The 6,008-nt window shown below is 27.9% G+C and overlaps 1 pseudogene; it reads right to left on the minus strand.

The window, feature by feature from the left end:
• Positions 1-922: 922 nt before the first annotated feature.
• Positions 923-5,190, minus strand: LOC120069838 (tryptophan N-monooxygenase CYP79A68-like; annotated as a pseudogene).
• Positions 5,191-6,008: the final 818 nt, after the last annotated feature.

The following is a 6,008-nucleotide window of genomic DNA, read 5'->3' on the forward strand; positions in this document are numbered from 1 at the left end:
GTTTATTAAAATGGTAAAATCAAAATAAAAAAAAAAGAATAAAAAAAGAATGTTACAAAATTGGCAATTAAAAAATATAAAAACGTAAAAAGAATCAACACATAGATATACATTGTTCATTAACCATGTGTTAACCATGTCCACGGAACAAAAGGAGAACAATATTTTTATAGAGAATGTTTTGTGGATACACAAATAGCGCCTCTAAAGTCAGAGAGTTTAGAGAGGTCACTACTCTAAACCCTAGGATCATAATCGTAAATAAATACAAATAAGTAAATATGTTAGATACAAATTTTGAATAGGTTTCGCGGACATTGCCCTCAAAACCCCACCAAGGCATGCTGCTCGCTGACCGTAAACACCTAGACCCTAGCTCGCTAACCGGTCAACAAAACTCCCGTACTTGGTTGTTTGAAGGCCCAACAAATAAATTTAAGGCATGTCTATTTTGCCATCTGTTATATGTTAAAATTTTCTTATTACAAATTTACCAAATTTAATATTTTTAGTAAATTTGAAAACATAAAACAAGGAAGATTAAATATTAAATAAATTCCAATTAAGGAGATATTTTGAATATATTTTCAAGTGTTTAATCAAGTCATTTTTGAAGAAATTTGAGTGTTTAGCAACCACGTTTGAAAAAAGATTTTCAAGTGTCAGTTTTTATCAAAAGTGTTTAGTTAAAAAATATTTTTTTAAAAAACATTTTTTTTCTTAAGTGAATCCAAAGAGATTCTAAACTATTGATTGGTGAATTGCTTAAACATCTAATTTCCATTCACGAATATTTGAGAGTCATATATTGAAATACATGGCATAACAAATATAGTTTTGATTTTGCAATAAACGAGAGTACATAGAAGGCATACACATACAAAGCATACCTTTTTGTTTTGTGGACATGGTTTTATTTAGCTTATGCTTCATGATCAATAAGTTGTTGGATACATGATATGAGATAGGCGTGGCTTTGCATGTAGATGCAATGGTTTTGAAAGATGGAGTTCAGTCTCTGAGAAGTCTATCTTTGTGATATGTGGCAATAAACTCCATGAAAATCTTTGTAGAAGTCTAGCAAATAGCATCATGGTAATGTTAGGGCCAAGTGAGCTACCAATACAATCTCTTCTTCCTTTAGTAAAGGTGATGAATCGAAGATTGGGTTCTGAAATTTCAAATTCAGTTGCTCCATCTTTTAGATGTCGTTCTGAATCAAATCTCATTGGATCCTCCCAAATCTTTGGGTTCCGGCCGAGGCCGAAACGACATAGCAAAATTTGGTTACCTTTTGGGATGAAGTAGCCACCCACAACAATGTCAGAGTTGGAAACATGAGGAACATTGAAGGATGAAAATGGATGAAGTCGAAAAAGATTTTCTTATACAAGCTATCAGATTCTTGAACCAACCTATCTCTTCCAACTACTTTTTCCAATTCTTCAACAACTTTTTGGAGAATTTTTGGTTGATTGAGTAACTCTACCATTGCCCACTCTACTGCATTTGAAGGATTATCTATGGTTGTAATGTTATATGATGGAAAAAATGCAATTTCACTAACATAAAGAAGTTCTTTGACTTTGATTCTACTTGTTATATATATTAGATAACCAAGATGGGACCTTTTTTATTTTTTATTTTTGAAAATTATGGTTACTTCCTCTTTATTTGATTTACATTTTTGTTAAGTATAATGGTTGAATTCTTAATCAAATTTAAAAAATGAAAACAAGTTTTTAAAAGCTTTCAAATTTTAGCTAGGCTTTTTAAATCATTAGTAAAAAGTAAATAATTAAAGAAAAAATTTGGAGGTAAAAGTAGTGTATATAGATTTAATTTTTAAAAAGAAAAAACCAAACTCAAATAGTGACCAAACAGAGCTAAGTTAATAATAAATGTATCTATTTAGAAGTTCCAAACTTAAATTGTGAATTAATTCATATTGATTATTTAGCCATATTGTTCAAATAAAAAAAAGGAAGAAAAAGAACGACTAATTTTATTATTATTTACATCAAGAAGAAAAAGAAGGAAATAAATATTTATTAATATGACTAGTTAGCAATAAAACATTATTGATTTTACTAAGTTTTAAAAAAGGTGAAAATGTTTGTTAAATTAAAACAACCACAAACATTATGACCTTGAATAGAGAACATTAGTTAACGAATTATAGAGACAATTATGTAACATAATGAGAAACCAAAGTTTCTAAGCAAAAATTGGGCTTATGTTGTTTTACTCATATCCATGAAACAAAGTCTCCCTAAGGAAGGGATTGGGATGCAGATTTAGAATTTTAAGCATAGAAATGCTATCAGAAAAACATTTATCTAGAGTGTAGGTTTAGGAAGTTCGAGAATGAAATACAGATTCATAAATATTGAATTTGTGATATATATATATATCGTATTTAATAAGTACTTAGATTTTAATTTAGCTTAAATTTTTCATCTTAATTAATTATTTTAATTATTTTAATATAGTTAAATTTTGACTCAAGAGGCATGCTATCTTGGCATGACCTCTATCCCAAGAGGTAGGAGGTTTAATCCCCCATCCCACAATTATTGTACTAAAAAAATAAATAGTTTAGTTTAATTATTTTGATATAATTAATTTTTAAATAAAATAAAATAAAATAAATAATTGAAATTGTATTCCATACATTTTTTTTAATTTTACATTGACCAACTTATACATGTATAACAATAATGAATCATGAAAAATGAAAAAGATATTGAATTTGTATATAACGAAGAATAAATTGAATATTATATATATATATATATATATATATATTTATTTATTTATTAGTATTTTTAATATGTCTAATCTAAAATTTAATATTATTTATTTTACGAAATTTAATTTAGTAGTTGGTAATTCAAATTAAACTCAATTTCAATGAGCACTTTTCCATTTTTTAAAGAATATTAGTTTGTTTAATTTTAAAATTGAGATTGCACTAAAATTATAATTTTATTTAATTTATTTTTTTCTATAGTTTGATAGTTCAATTTTACAAAGCTTCAATTGAAGTTTCATAGATTTTGTTACTACCTTATGCTAAATGATTTTTTTTTTTTTTAAAGAAAACTAGTATTTTAATATTAAAATCAATTACTAAAAATATATACGTACATATATTTTTTTATCAAATGTTATTTTAATTCCTGTAGTTGGATAGGAAAAAATCTTAAAGTTTGAGCTTTAATTTTTAGGGGTCTTTTTAAAAATAGAAAAATATTTAAAAATATTTACACTTTATTGTAAAAAGTTTAAAAAGTAAAAGTACTTTTGAAACTCTTGCTATAAAGTGTAAATATTTTTGAATTTTTTCTGTTGATAAGAATTTCCCTAATTATTTTTATTTGGTAATTTAATTTTCAATAACGAACATTATAATTCATTATTTTGAGGAAATGTTATAAATCTTCGAACTAGTTAGATTGACCGAAAAAAAATTGTAATTAAATTAAATGAAGCAAAATCATTATTTTCATGCTATCTTGTACAAAAGCACACTAATAACAAAACGAAGGATAATTTTTAAGTCCAACATAAAATTATTTAATGTTAGTAACACTTTTATCTTAAATTAAAAAGGAAACAAAAAGAGAATTAAAAAAATAATATAATAACTATAATAATATATAAAAAAATCCTAAGAAAAAATTAAAAGAGAGAGAAAGTATACTTTAAAAAAATTATTGTTGTAGTTTAAAAAAATAATAACCCACAAGCTTAAATCTGATCCTAAACAAAGGCTAGCTTTAAGATATCTAACTCATCCTAAACCCAAATTTAAATTTTATTTCAAAACCAATTGGTTATAAGAGAAATAATCTATACCTGTATTTTATATAGATTGTGAGACCTCTTCATCTTTCTAACGAGAGATCTTCAACATGTACTCAAAGAGACATTATCTTGAAGAGGACATCATTCTTGAGTTGGATTTCAAATTTATATCCAATACTCGTTTGCATTTCATGGTCTTTGATACCATATTAGATAAACATATATGGTTCCATCTCAAAAGTAATTGACAATAATGAAAGGACGATAGTCTATCAAATATGTTACAAACATTGTAAAGTTTCTTCATATTTTCAATGTGAAATCCTCTACAATAGATGAAAAAAGGGTTATACCTACCGTAATTTGAGCATTAATCTCTTCGATTGACAACATCGATGTACCATTCTCATTTTTTTAGTGAGATAAGGATATCAAGAATGTTCTCCACCTCGTTTCTCCTCCCATCTCTCCATTCTTGAACTCTTTCCTCTATTATTAGTTCATCATGGTTTCTTATGACTTTCAAGGCCCCTTTTACTATCTTCCGGTGTCCATCCAAATCAAATAGCTTCAAACAAGGCATAAACTCCGATACAGAAAATGCATAAGTATGCGTTAGAATCGTAAGCAATGCTTGATTATGGTATTCTTCTTCAAAAGATGGCCCCCCATCTTCCCTTCCTTTTCCATAATATCTTCTATTGAATATCATTCTTCTAATAATGTTGCTGCAATAATGTTGTGTAATGCTTCTTATATTGATCGCTTCACAGCTTCTAGTGAGGCTAAAGACGTAGCATAGAAGAGTATCAGCTTTCTTTAATCTTTGTCCAAGAATTCGATGGAGGGTCGATGGATTGAAAACATGAGAAGCAAGGTTCTTTCTCATCTTCTTCCATTGATCCCCTATCGGCAAAACAACTGTACCGAGGAATCCATAACTCAACATCTGGGCAGTGATGGAAATTATCGGTCGTGATGCGAAGACGGAATCGTATGTCTTTAAAAATTCAAGAGCCAACTCGGGAGAAGCAACAGGGATTATATGAGTATTTGATCCGAGACGGATGCATGCAATTTCATTATTGAATTGCTTCATTACTTCATGAATCCATTGGTGTGTTGGTGAGTTTTTTTTCCTCAATAACATTGCTGGAAGGCAGCCAAGGAGTGGCCATGGCTTTGGGCCTGGTGGCAGCCTCAAGGCTAAGGGCTTTCTTTTGTGGTAATAGTGATAAATCCTAATAACATAAATAATAAAGGAAGATATGAATAAAATGAAGGAAATGAAGGTTTTGGCTATGGCTGCCTTTGCAAAGTTCTGATATGCCAATTCACTACTGAATAAGAAAGCTTTCATGGCTGTTTACACAATCTTTCTTTGTGTTTGCCTACAATGTTAATGTGAACACTTTATAAAAGAGCTTTATCTATTAATACATGTATGGAAAGCATGTCCACAAACTGAAAAAGGTAAAGATATATGGTTCTCGGGCTTTCTAATTTTATTTATTTATTATATTTTTTTTTAAAGATAGAAAATGACGTGAGTATAATAAATCTATGAACCCTAAGATATGTCTAATACGTATTTAAACTTTCAATCTAGTGTTTGATAAGTCATTGAATTTAGTATCTTAAAAAAAGGTCTTTCATCTATTCGAGAGTTCATAAAATTTAGAAAACTATCGGACATTGAAAAGAAAATTTGGTTTTATACCTATTATATAATTTTAAAAGGTAATTTAACTATTTATTAATTAAAATTTCAGGCCCTTTAATTTTTTGAATTTTTAATGTACTGAAAATTTAGCTTTAAAATTATAAATTACTCCAGAAATTAAAGTTTAGTTTCGGAAGATTTATTAACATTATTTTTCATGAGTACGTCTCAACTTAACTTTAGTCATTGTATTTGTGATGTATCGTAGTATAATTGGAAGTAAATGAATGTTAATTAAATTAATCTCGATTTGGTATGTTTGTAAAATTAAACAAGACTGCATTTAACATGTGTATTATATCGATAGCCACATATGTTTATTTTATATGATAAGGTGAGAAGAACTCGTGGCTGATAAGAGATGGATTGGTTTTATTGTATGGATTTATCAAAAGTTGTGCTAACAACGACAATCATATTTCTCCACCTCCTTTCCTTTTTTGTCTCTCTTAATTTATTTGAACAATAATCCCTT

The sequence above is a fragment of the Benincasa hispida genome, unplaced genomic scaffold (assembly GCF_027475165.1).
Source record: "Benincasa hispida cultivar pf3 unplaced genomic scaffold, pf3_genome.v1.1 HicScf1848, whole genome shotgun sequence".
NCBI lineage: Eukaryota > Viridiplantae > Streptophyta > Magnoliopsida > Cucurbitales > Cucurbitaceae > Benincasa > Benincasa hispida.